The sequence below is a fragment of the Ambystoma mexicanum genome, chromosome 10, assembly GCF_040938575.1.
Source record: "Ambystoma mexicanum isolate Mex_15411 chromosome 10, UKY_AmexF1_1, whole genome shotgun sequence".
In the NCBI taxonomy this organism is placed as follows: Eukaryota; Metazoa; Chordata; class Amphibia; order Caudata; family Ambystomatidae; genus Ambystoma; species Ambystoma mexicanum.
Window position 1 is genome coordinate 1,056,559,557 of NC_090932.1, and position 14,212 is coordinate 1,056,573,768.

The following is a 14,212-nucleotide window of genomic DNA, read 5'->3' on the forward strand; positions in this document are numbered from 1 at the left end:
GAAAAAGCAAAGACTCATAGACAAAGAGGCCAAGAGGCTGGTCAAAACCCATTCTTCACCCTTCACTTCTCCACTCTTATCTGGGACACTCTTGGTTGGAAGCACCTAGGGAGTCCCGAAGTGATGGCACTCACTCTTGTCACCTGATCACTTAGTCAATTAGTGGTTGGTCTCAAATGTTGTCCCTGGTGTTGCTGGGATGAGGCGATTTCTTCTTGATTGGTGTTACCAGAGGGGTCTCTCGTGGCCTTCAGCTGGAGTGTGGGCTGAATCAAGATGGACACAGGAGGTGATATAACTGATCCAAGATGGCCAGAGGAAGTGGTGACATTAATCCAAGATGGCCACAGACAGTGATGTCTCTTAAACAAGATGCCCGCTAGAAGTGATGTTAAAGGCAGAAAGTACAGCCACAAACCAGAAGTGATGACACACTTTCTCGCCACTTGTAGCCTAGTCCATCAGTGCTTGGTGTCTGATTTTATTATCTGGCAATACAGGCAGTATGAACCAGAATGATGCAACATTTGCTCCCTCTGGCTACTAACAACAAATATGTGCAATGCAAAAGGTGTTGGGATTGAAAGAGTTTTCTTTTAGCGTTTGAATAATTGCTACAAAGAAATATGTTGTGCAGGTATTATACAGATAATAAGTTGAAGAGTTGTATCTTGTTTGGGGTGCTGGGAACTAACAGTGAAGTTCACCTTTTCACACATGTATAACTGTAAATTCTGGTTCTGCTGGATGACTGAATTATAAAGCCCCATAAACCTTACAGATTAATGTGCGCCAGATATGCTGCTTTTATATGATTACTGTGGGTCCCAACGCAACAGCAGCACACTCTCCCTGTGTTACCCTCATCTCCTCCCCAACTAAAAAGTTGATAAAGGCATGGTCCACCAATGAATCCAGTTCAGAAGTATGTGACCTTTGTCTCTTCCAATGTTTTGGAGACCATCTCCCATTAGCCCTAGCTAATACAGTCAATGATGATGGATCGTGAGAGCTGTGGTTGGATACATCTGGAGGTCCACAGGTTGCAGATCCCTGCCCCATTGGGTGTGCAACTAAAATGCCAACCTCCTACAGTATTTCACAAATTGTCAGCAACTCCGATCCAGTGTTATCCACCGCCTATGGAAGCAAGACACCCTGCACCATCCTTTCTTCTTCCACAGTCCCCTCTGCCTTATCCTCCGGTGGTAGTGGACAACACCCTGTTGTAGTTAGCTCTTCTTCTAGGTCCATCTCATGCCCGTGTGGCAGTGGACAATATTTTCCATCCCTGCCCCCGCTCCTCCTCCTGAGTCATCCAGAAATCATTCTGTCACTGTCACCAAAATCTGGTCTGGTTGTGGGCATATGGCAACCTTTGGTGCATAACTCTAAGAGGCACACCATTATCTTCTGATACATCCATCTGGCAATCAATATCCTCACCCACGATATATCAACCTCCTACTCTTTCTCCTCCAAACCTGCCCTTCTTTATCATTTCAATGCCCTTTCTCTTAAAACGGACTAACCCACTAGCTAATAACAAGAAAGACAAGGGCAAATTAGGTCAAACCTCCACACAGGGGTCTCGGATGTACAAAGGAAGCTGACTAAAACAGAACGGATTCTCTAGTTCAGACAAACATGACCCGTTTGCTATGGGAAACAAATTAAAAAGTCACACAACAGGCCTAGTAGGAACACACACAGCTAAGTGGGATTATGATTGCAAATTGGAGATTTGTTTTAAAAAAATGTGTGAGGGTCATGCAAAGCGGAACCGGAGCAGGTAGGACATGGGAAACGTATCTGGGCATGTGAAATGAAATGTAAAACGAAACATAACAAGGGCACCAAACACACCCGCAAACAGACAACAGGGAGGCATATTATAGACAAAAAACACATACATCTAATATGCTATGAAGAAAGATATCAAAAATCCTCCAAAATCTATTAACGTCTCTCTAAAACAGACGTTTTGGGCTGCCCTGTAAACTCCTGTTCCGACAACCTAACGAAATCTGCAAACATATTTAGGAGTCTCTGAACAAGCGAGAGCAGAGTGAATCTTTCTGGATGATTTTCTGACTCTGATGTCCAGCTAAACAGGACCCCTTCACCCTGTACTTTCAGGACATGATTGGGCATCAGCATCGGCTCCCTTTGTGTCGCTTGTGATGATGATATTGCAAAATACTGCAATGCGTATTTGGTTTGATCTGCAAGCAAGGCTGGGTGGAGGCTATAATCACTGGTATCTAGGTAAGTGGTGCAGTCCACATATAAGCATATGCCTCATAAATGTAATCAGGCAACAACTATCAGCTGATTATGTCTCATTAAAAGCAACCCACACATCTGATACGATTGTCCAAAACAAAAATTGAGACTGCTTATAAGTGGCACCAATTCAATTGCATCAAAATGGGCCTCATTACGAACATGCCAGTCAGGTAACAACGGTGCTGGTAAGCCTACTGGCACCGTTATTACCGGACCGGCACACTACAAGCCTGAGTGCGGCTGCCGTCCCGGCCGCCAGGTCTGACCTGGCGGGCGGAACAGCAGCCGCTTGCAGACTTTCACTGAGGCACCAACACCGTTATTAACGGTGCCGGTGCCTCTGTGTTCCCCATTCCCATTGCGTCTTATGGATCTAAATGGGAATGGGGAATATCATTCATCTGGTGCCTGACTTCCTGGATTGGCAGGGTTAAAATCCCCTGCTCTTACCGGCAAGCCAGGCGCCGGAAAAATTCTATTTTTACGAGGAATGTGGTGTCCTCAAAGTATTCTGGGAATTTTGTGTGTGGTGTCCTCAATGTTCTTTGAATTTTGTGATCGGGCCTTAAATATAGCCTGAATTTCAAAGACTTGTAAAGCAGTCCATTTTTGGACTCCACTATACAACCGGTTGTTTTGGGTGTCTTCAGATGCATTGCAACTGTTCATGGTGTGGAGAAAAATCCTACCTAAGAATTCTACTGCTGTGTCAGTAATACAAAAGATCAATATATCTGTACTTAATGATCCTGCATTTATACAGGCCTGTCCTACCTTTTTCTAATAAGAGCTCTCCCCAAAAACGAATTACATCCATTTCGATGGGTCTGGTGAAAAGTACAACCAACTTAAGCTAAGTAGTGCTAGGTATATACTATGTAAGTTCAGTTTATTTCACATGCGATCATGTAAGCACAGGTTTTGCATTATCATAAAAATGTGCCACGTGCTATGGTCATGTAGATATGTGTCCCCTACGTCACCCTGCAGGAGCTGCTTCCTAGAATTGGTTGTGTGTTACACCCGGATTCAGAAGAACGTACAGGCTGGTAATGGCCCACCAATCGGTAGAGATGCGACTTTATTACCAACCACCAGAGCCAGCCATAGTGTAATGCCAGTAACACCCTTGCATCAATGGGAAGGGGTCGTAATGGTGATGAGGTTTTTCAATTTAGAAAACATCCGAGCGCTTGGAGCACAATGAACAAAGCACAAACAGATTTCAAACATGACAAAAAATGGCCCAAACAAATCCAAGTTGGCTGCTATTTAAGGAAAAGAGCAAAAAATAAATCTTTCCAGAGCGAAAGAGTCCTCCCTCGATATTTGTTGAGACACTGATAGAGTGGAAGAGAAGTCGAAAGGGGACGATGGATGGTAAAGAAAACGTCAGAACGTACGTTAAGAGGGTGAGAACAGCTGTCACAAGGGTCAGAGTGCAGGCTTGTGTCAGAGTAAAACTCCTGGATTTCGAGCTGTCTGATTGGTTAGGAGGCCCAGTTGCTAATTAAGCAACACGCTTCTAGGTGGTTGGTTTTATTGGACGCTAATGACTCATGGACCAAGTTATAGGCTTAACTGAAATGTGGGCTCTAAAATGAAGGGGAGCTCAGAAGTCTGGATACGTATAACGGTGGTGGGCCAGTGAGCCTACATGAAGGATGGGAATAGACGCACACTAAACTGAAACAGGACAAGTCAGAGGCGGCATGGAAAAGAGCATGCACTGTGGTGCTGATAATCTGTGTTTGAGAAGAGAACATCACTGGGAAAGAGGCCGTGGAAGAAGTCATAAGCCAGAGATGGGGAATAGTTGGCATTGGCGCAGGGGTGGCAAGAGAAGGCTTGGTAAGATGAAGAGGTAAGGTGGCGGCCGGCGTGGGTTTTGGGAGCAGGTGCCAGGGAGCACAATGAACGATGATAAAACTGAGCTTCTTATCCTAGGCACCCCTCATCAATAAACTAAGTACAAATTACTCTTCCTTCACCATAGATGGGAACTGCATACAAGTTGCCAAAGAAGTTAAAACATTAGGGATCTACCTTGATTCTACCTTATCTTTCTCCAAACAGGTAAACTCCCTAGCTTCCTCAACAGCCTACACATGTACGCTCATTAGAGCAGGGAAACAATTCCTTTCTCAGCACAGTTGTCTAACACTAGCCAGAGCCCTTATCATCTCTAAACTAGATTATTGTAACGCACTATACATAGGAGCCACTAAATCCATCATCAACAAAATCCAGATACAGCAAAATAAGGCCCTCCGAGCGGCATTGAACATCCCCAGGAGAGAACACATTACAGCAATAAGAAGGAAACACAAATGGCTCTCCACCCATGAGAAAATCAGACTCAAAACTGCATCTCTCACACACAAATCTCTACATAACAAAGCCCCTCAATACCTAAAGGACAGGTTCACTAGATCACACCCCACAAGACAAACCAGACTTGCCTACACCAATCGCCTACAAGTACCACGCTTTAAACTGACCACCATAGGCGGAGCTAGCTTCCCAGTCAAAGCTGCTCAATTGTGGAACGAATTACCCACTACCGCAAGGCTAGAATGCTCTTTTTCCAAATTCAGGCAAATTGTAATCAACTGGCTAACGACAGTAACTGCTAATTGAACCTACGATAATGCTTACGCCTGTTTGCTACACAGCATCTGCACCATACGATTGTAAACTTGTATTGTAAACTTGCACCTGTAACTGGTATTCTCTGTAACTTGTAACTGTAACCTGTAACTTATGCTCTAAGCTGTACATATTCTTACTTTCTGCGCCCTTATACCCCAGGGTCCGGTGCGCATAATAAATACTAAACAAACAAACAAACAAACAAATTGTAAAGGCTAGAGGGCTCTATGGCAATACCATGAAGTGTGGCCAGGAGCCTAACCAACATAATCAGAGGGAAGGGGAATTAATAAGAAGATAGAACATTATTATGATTGATAACTACAACATGAGTAAAGGTAAGCGAAAATGCAATCACATTATTTCTAATATCCGACACCAACATTCACGAGATTTCTAGCATGAATATGGTCTTGTTGGGGGTATTTTGTTATTCATCACTTGCCACCTGATGTCTGCACTTACCCTTGTACTTGCCACCAGCTGGCCGCATTTTTATTTATTTCTTATTATTGTTACTGTATATCCTATGCACTGCACTGCACTCTCCTCTCTCCCCCGCACTTCTCCCCTTCCCCCTCCACTGCATTTGCGCGATCTCAATGTCACCTGGCCTCGTGAGATTGTTGTCTCTGTCCTCCCCCTGTTCCTCCTCCCTTGCCTCGTTGCGCCTTGCAACACTTGTGTATAGGTGCGTTCTAAATGCCATATCATATCATATTCAATTCCTCAATTTTAGAACAAATTTGTGTTTGTACTCTGGAGAATGCTCATGAAAATTACAACACAACGGGCCTCATTATAAGGTTGCCAGTCCGGTAACAACGGTACCTGTAAGCTTGCCGGTACCATTGTTACCGGACCAGCAAACTACGAGTTCTGCTTGCAGGTTCCTTAACGCCTGCCAGGTCTGACCAGGTAGGCATACCGGCACCCATGAGCATTCCTAGAAAGATGCACCGGCACCATTCATGAATGGTGCCGGTGCATCTGGTCTCCCCATTCCCATTGAGTCCAAAGGCACTCAAATGAGAATGGGGAGTAATAATTACTGACATCTGGCAATGGGGATTTACCAGGTCCGCCGGGGCCATAATGCCTCAGTAAGTCCCCATTGCAGGGTGCTGGTAAATACATGACTCCAGCAGCTGCCGTGCCGGTCTTTACCAGCATGGCTACCGCCGGACTCATAATGAGGCCCAATAACTTTGTCATAGGAGTTCCACAAATCTACTTATTTTTAAAGAATCATTATAAGTGAATGCATTAGGCTCAGTAAGCGTAGCCTATATAACAAACTGAGAGCTGTTAACGCATCACAAACCTGTTGTCATATCACAAAAACATACACAATTTGCAGGTTTGCATGCATTGAGAACGCCTTGTATAAAATGGCATTTTGAATCTTATCAGCAAAGAACCATTTTGCGCGGTGTGGCCAACAACTGTCATTCGGGGTGATGTGGAGCTACCTTTAGTTTGCAGAAAGGTATGGGCGGATGGATTAGAGTCACAGGGACTTCTTACTCCAGTGTTGCATTTGAGTGCAGGGTGCTGAGGGGACTGCATATTTCAGTGGTCAGGTCATTCCTTGGTCCGGGTGCAACAGACAAGAAACATCTGTCCCTTCAGATGTCGTAATGTGTGCTGGATACCTCTGGTAGGATGTCATGTGAGGGGTGCTCGTGGTGATTGTGGACATGGTTTGAGCATTTTAAGACTACTGTGAGGAATACGATCAAGATATCCAGTAGTATTAGCCTGCAAAGAGAGCCATTGTCCACACTAGATAGTGTTGTGAGGTTGTGCTTTGATTTAACTAACAAGCATGTTGTAGCTCCACACAGGTCTGGAATAAGGCAGTAATGGTTTGCCTCAGCTTGGTTACAGGAGGCATTTCTAAGGAGAAGAGTGAAACGTGCTAGTTGATAGATCTAAGGTATATTCATTATGAAGTAATATTGTTATGAAATCACCCAAGGATTAGCCACCTGTTTGAATGAGCACCACAGTGGTTTACTCAGAGATTAAATGACCTAAGGCAATGGTGGGCTGTACTTTTTGTTAGAACATTTTAATTCTGGCAGTTCTCTTGCCGACAATATCATGAAAAAGGACAAAAATGGCTGTAAAAAGTCTTCTCTTCTGTCGCTGGTTAAAGGCCCTCACTTAATTTGATTCTCTAACCCAGAGCATAGAGCTATTATCACTATATAATGGCCCTTGTAATGCAGCATTAATTCTTAATGTGTGTTATGTTTACTGTAATTCATGAAGCGAAACAGATGTTACAACAAATGGTTAATATGAGACATCACAGAATACCATCGGGAGCTCTAATGAACATGCTGCATTAGAGTCCAGAGAGCAGTTATGGGGCATTGTGTGCACTCGACATCAAATGTAGGGGTAACTTGCCTGGGGGGAGGATGCTTTTAAGATAAAGAGGTGAAAAAAGTACCAAATCCGGATGGGTGATGGATGAAGTTCATTTTGAAACTACAGATGGAGAGGGTAGACACGTGGACAGGGTGTAGTCTACCAACGTTAAGGGGTTTTAGGGCAGTGGGAGTGTTTGAAAATATGAATGACAAACAGCTAGATGGTTGGCTAGACTGCCTTATATAAACACAAAGAGGTGATGGTGGGCTTGAGAAGGGTGACCATGCTTTGAGTGATGAAACAAATTACTTCAGAGGCTTGAAATAAATGGCTTGAAAACTCCAGATAAACTGACATGCCTAGGAGCAAACCCTTCAATGGGCGATGCAGTACAGGTAAGATCACAGGTTTCCTTTTTCCAGACTTGATCATGCATCAACATGACTTGACATCATCTCAATTGAGCACATCTTGATTAAAAAATAACCCCAAAAGTAGTGGCATTGTGCATATTGTCCTTCTTCAAAAGCATCATCTTGGTTAATGGTATTAGACTATGGGGTCTTACCAAGTTTGGTGGTATCTCACTGGTAATTCCGGCTGGATACCACCAAACGGTATTACTGTTTCTGCCGCCTGATATCCAGGTATTACCAGAATATGAAAAAAGCAACAGAAATACTGGTAATTCCCCATTCCATGGAGTCCCGTAAGATTCCATTGGCATTATTGTTGGTATTTACGGCACCAGTAATACTGGTGCCGGAAACACCAGCAGTTTAATGCTGACGTGGCCCTGAGTAACCTCCATTTCTTGGCTGTAGGTACGTCATGTAACCCCCACTGGCAAGCTTGTAGTTTGCCGGTCCAGAAAAGTGCCAGTAAACCTTATTACCAGCACTTTTTTTCCCAGACTGGCAAACTTATAATGAGGCCCTACATGTAAACATGATTATTTTACCCCCAAGCGATCACTCAAATTGACTCGTTGGTTAAGACATTTTAAAATCAATCATAGCCACTGCAAGCATGATTACAAAGAAATAATAGATTGTTTTCAGGAAGCCTGACCTTGTGTTGCTCAGGCCACATCTTGTCTATTAGTCAACACAATGAATGAGGCAAACTAGGAAATAGATTGAAAAAGCAAGGCATTATGCTTGACGCCTCCATTTCCTGCTCTGCCACATTTTGCAATAGTGACAAGGTGGAGGCTGACTGCCTCTTGTCTGTGAGATTTTCATGCAGGTGTAAAACGAATGGGTTCCTACAGAATCTGCCTTAATTTAGAACTTCCTAAAGGACAGGAAGAGTCCACTGAAATCAATTAATGAATGCTCCTTGCAAAGCATAACTGGCTCGCAATATTTATTTTTTTACAAGACGAAAAGGAACTGGAAAGTGTAGAGGAAAGTTTGCTTGGTTTTGTTCTTTCTTTTTACCTTTTGCCATTCAAATGTTTAAAATTGCATACAGGGGACACATCACCATGTACATGTAAGTGTGTGTGTTCCCATGCATGCAAAATGACTGTCTCTTTCCATTCACCATGGTGCCAATGATGATAACTTCAAAGTATTAAAAGAAAATAAATATCACCTTACAGCTCCTCTAAACTTTGTGGGCTTGAGGGATTTAAATTCGTCCTGCTCGGATCTTTCAAGTAGTGTGTTGAGTCTCAAGCTTCTTTGCTGCAACATTGCTCCTCTGTCATGTCATCATGTTTGACTGCATATTGTCTCCACCTTGAAGCTTTGGCCATTAGTGAGCTATCAGAATCCCTCTGGACAGCATCTTCCTGCGTTCTGTTCACAAGACAAATATCACAATTCAATTAGATTGGCCTTTGGCCTGATGCAAGACAACTCATGCATACATTATTGCCATAATTATTCAATATCTAGCAGAGATCAGCTAACGTGAAGGACATGCATCAAACATGTGCTTTAGGTAAAACAATAAGCAGCAAGGTTGTAGCTTTTCAGACACTTGTATATATAAACTACCACATAAACATCTACCCGCCTACACACATACTAGGTGTGTTCAATTGCAAAAAGTGCTGTGTTTCATGTCAATCAATGCATGTAGACAGAAAAATAGAGATACACATATTTTAATTTACAAATGTAAAACAATCAATATTTTTTTTTTAAAAAGAGATGATAAAACATCACTAACAAAAGACATCACATAAAAACAATCAGTGAAAAAATATAATTTTTCGACAATGAACAGATCAACCCTTCATTGGGCTGAACACAACCATTTTTTTTTAATATAACAGAATCATGTGGTTAGTAGGGATGTGGGGTGGTCATTTAGTTATTTCATGTATCCTCAAATCATGATGTACTTGTACTTGACTGTGTCGACACAAATTTATGTGTTTCTAGGTCCTAGATACAACAACTAGATTTAACAATCTATGGCCAAACGAATATGCTATAAGACGTTCGCTGGACCCATCTTCAGGGCGTTGTTTTGCAGAAATATCTGATTGCCTGCATAAGTAAGATATACTCCATCTCTGTGAAAAATATGTGTGCTACAAAAAAACAATATTTTCATTCTGAAAAGAGGACATACCAACATCTCTCAAAAAGGCAAAAAAAAGTCTTCTTAACATTGCGCCTTGCTTTCTCCATTTGTGGACCAAATGAAAAACAAATTCAGCCATATTTGTCTCTCCGTAATACGGGAAAAATTATTCTGGAGTTTGGATATATGTCCATGACTTTCCCAAGTCCTACTTTCATTGCAAATTGTAAAGAGATTCCAGACACATGTCCTAAACTGTTCCCTCCACAATGAATAATAGTAATGTCTAGATGACGCTGTATCACCAAAGAAGCACAGAGAGGTATCAAATCCACCCACTTCATTCCACGCACTCCATGCCAGTGCACTTCCACATGAGAGAATCCAAGATGTGCAGCAACCCCACAACGATCTGCATGCACCTCCAACCAATTTATCCACAAATCTCCCAGAATCCAAACAATTTGCTTTCTGAAACACACAGCCATAGATATCTGCTCTTCTCTCGGGAAAAAGACCTACTGACAAACTCTCTCCTTACACAACACACCCAGTAAACCTTATTGACCAATCCCTTCTCTGCTCAGTCTCATTGCATGCCTCGCAACCCCAAAATCCCCATATGTAATACGTGCTGCCCACCAACAACTTCTCTGTCCGTGGACAAATTGAACAATCTGAGCGCGGGGAATAAAAATTTAAATAGTGTGCCCCATTTCCCCTTTGAGGTTGGCTCTGAAAAGCGCCTTTTTTATTTTTTTTGCAGATGCTTCAGAAACACCTTTTATTTTGTATTTTTTTCTTTTTTTTCTTATTGTCCTCCAAAAATCTTCACAACAGTTTCTCCAAAGCAACCCTTATGTTCCAAAACAGCATGGCATTTCCCATAAAAGATAAAGAAATGCCATCTTCTTTAAAATAAACAACATTACCAGAATCAATGTTCTCATTATTACAAAATAACATACCAGTTCTAACCAATCAATAGCTGACCACATCTAGACTGTGTTGTGCCTTATGGTCGTTAACAGACCTCACTGAGACTGTGTTGTGCCTTATGGTCAATAGCTGACCACATCTAGACTGTGTTGTGCCTTATGGTCAATAGCTGACCACATCTAGACTGTGCTGTGCCTTATGGTCAATAGCTGACCACATCTAGACTGTGTTGTGCCTTATGGTCGTTAACAGACCTCACTGAGACTGTGTTGTGCCTTATGGTCAATAGCTGACCACATCTAGACTGTGCTGTGCCTTATGGTCAATAGCTGACCACATCTAAACTGTGTTGTGCCTTATGGTCAATAGCTGACCACATCTAGACTGTGCTGTGCCTTATGGTCAATAGCTGACCACATCTAGACTGTGTTGTGCCTTATGGTCGTTAACAGACCTCACTGAGACTGTGTTGTGCCTTATGGTCAATAGCTGACCACATCTAGACTGTGCTGTGCCTTATGGTCAATAGCTGACCACATCTAGACTGTGTTGTGCCTTATGGTCGTTAACAGACCTCACTGAGACTGTGTTGTGCCTTATGGTCGTTAACAGACCTCACTGAAAGTGTTGTGCCTTATGGTCAATAGCTGACCACATCTAGACTGTGTTGTGCCTTATGGTCAATAGCTGACGGCATCTAAACTGTGCTGTGCCTCACGGTCACTGCTTAGTCACTTAGTCCCCACCAGCACCACTAGATTCCACGACTTCCCACAGACCATGACCTTCTGGCTTGCCCTAACCATGCTCCCTTTCTGCTTAACACAGGACAATGTACCTTGTAGCAACAATAGCTACATAGCCCACCAAGACGGCCTAGCCAAACTAGGGTGCCCCAGACACCACCCCATCCCCTGCCCTACTCCATTCCTACCCTCCATACCCCCCTTCCCCTCCACTCACCACCACCCTCTCACTTCCAAATCCATCGCCATCCATGACCTACCCACCAACAGCCACCACAGTCCCATTGACAACTTTAACCAAACCAAATTGACCTCAAAACCTCCCACCCGCCTTAAGCCACCCGGGCCAACCACCCTCTCCCTCACTCCCAACATCACAACCCGCAACGACAGATTAGGCTCCAGGCTCCCCACCACAAATTCTAAACCTAACTCCAGACCTTACACCAAAACGAATACAAAGCATACTGCACCTAGCAAGCCCACTCCTCCCCCACTAAAAGGTGCCCTACTCAACGTCAGATCCCTGGCCGCCCACCCCACAGAAATTGCAGATATCATCCTTACCAATGACCTTGACTTCTTAGCCCTAACAGAAACCTGGCTCCATGAAGCGTCCGGACCCTATTTAGCGCTAGCCATCCCAGACAAATACACTATCCTTAGAGCGGACAGACCAAACGCCAGAGGTGGAGGCGTAGCAATCATATCCAAATCCGCCTTAGGCCTCAGACCAACCGACACAGTCGCATGCACATCCTGCGAGCTACTCACAACCAAACTACAAACCTCCCCCACAACCACGATAACCATCCACCTCTTATATAGACCCCCAGGTCCCCCCGGGACCTTCGAAGAAGACATCACATCCCTCATCACCAAAACTTCCAAACCAACAGCACAATTCATGATCCTTGGAGATTTCAACCTCGGCTACCAAGACCCAAACGACGCACCTGCTGCTTCCCTAGCCAATATCCTAACTGATCACGGTCTCACTCAACGCATTGTGCTCCCTACCCACCAAAAAGGCAGAACCCTTGATTGGGTAGCAACCCACAACTGCAACACAACCTGCAAAGACCCCCAACCTCTGGCATGGACCGATCACCACATGATCCCCCTTGAGGTTAACACCAATCAGGTACTGCCCAATAAGCACCCCATGGCTCCAGCATGCCCCACCAGGAACAAACGCAACATCACTGCGGAAGCCTTACTACCATTGGTCTTACCTACCCTCAATGCTCTCCCAGCTAACGCTGACTTAAACCTGCTGATCGACACCTTCAATGATTCCATGGCCAAAGCAATGGACACCGTTGCCCCCTTGAAAATACGCAAAGCCAAACCCAAAGCTCATCTGAACTCGTGGTACACCCCTGAGCTCAAACTACTTAGGAAAGAGAAAGCTAAAGCTCACCACACCTGGAAGACTAACCCCACTGAGGAAAACAAATCCAACCTCACTAACCTATCCTCACTTTACAAAAGCGAGATAATCAGGACCAAAAAAGATTCATACAACACCAGGATCACTCAGGCAGGATCCTCCACTAAAGAATTATTCAAAATTTTGAAGGAACTAGAAAACCCTATTTCGCCCCAGAAACCTGCCTAAAAGACAAATCCTGGTGCACCAACATCCAGAACGCCCTTAACAACAAAATCTTAGGACTCCAAACTAAAATCGAAAACAAACGGCTACAATTATTCAACAACAATGTCACCAACCTTAGCCTACCCACACCTAACAACACCAGCGCAGGCTTCTCGTTCAAAAAAGTCACCATCCCGGAAGTTCAAAAAATCATCACCTCCTTGAAACCCTCTAACTGTAAAGGAGACAGCTGCCCGGCTCAAATCATAAAAGATGCAGCCAGAGAGCTCTCCCCCTTCATCACCAAACTCATCAACTTATCCTTCACCAACAGCTCCATCCCCAGCAACCTAAAACAATCATGGGTTCTCCCTCTCCTGAAAAAACAATCCCTCGATCCGGCCACACCCACAAACTATAGGCCCATCACCACAGTCCCCTTCCTACTGAAAATCCTGGACAGAGTCGCCTACATCCAAATTCAGGAATACCTAGAATCCAACCAACTACTAGGAATACGTCAATCTGGCTTCAGACCTCAACACGGAACTGAAACCGCCCTTGTTGATCTCAAAAGCCAGATTGATGAAATAAAAGACAAAGGCAATGGCGCAATCCTACTCCTCCTAGACCTCTCAGTGGCATTTGACCTGGTCAGCCATGAGGTCCTCTGTAACCACCTTGCCACCGCAGCCCACTTCTCCTCACCTGCCATCACATGGATACAATCCTTCCTGGCAAACAGAACCATACGAGTCTTCTCCACCACTGCTGCTGCAGACCCCATCCCCATCACATGCGGGGTCCCACAAGGTTCATGTGTATCCCCCACTTTGTACAACATATTTACAAAGCCTCTATTCGACCAACTGGACCATCTGGGTGTCACCTACACTAACTACGCAGATGACACCCAGATACTCCTCACTATCTCTGGTAATTACCAAGAAGACTCTGCCCGGATCAACAAAATATTCTCCATCATTCAGGCATGGATGGCCTCCCATGGTCTCTGCCTGAATGATGAGAAGACAGAGCTCCTAATCGTCGGCTCCCCCAACAC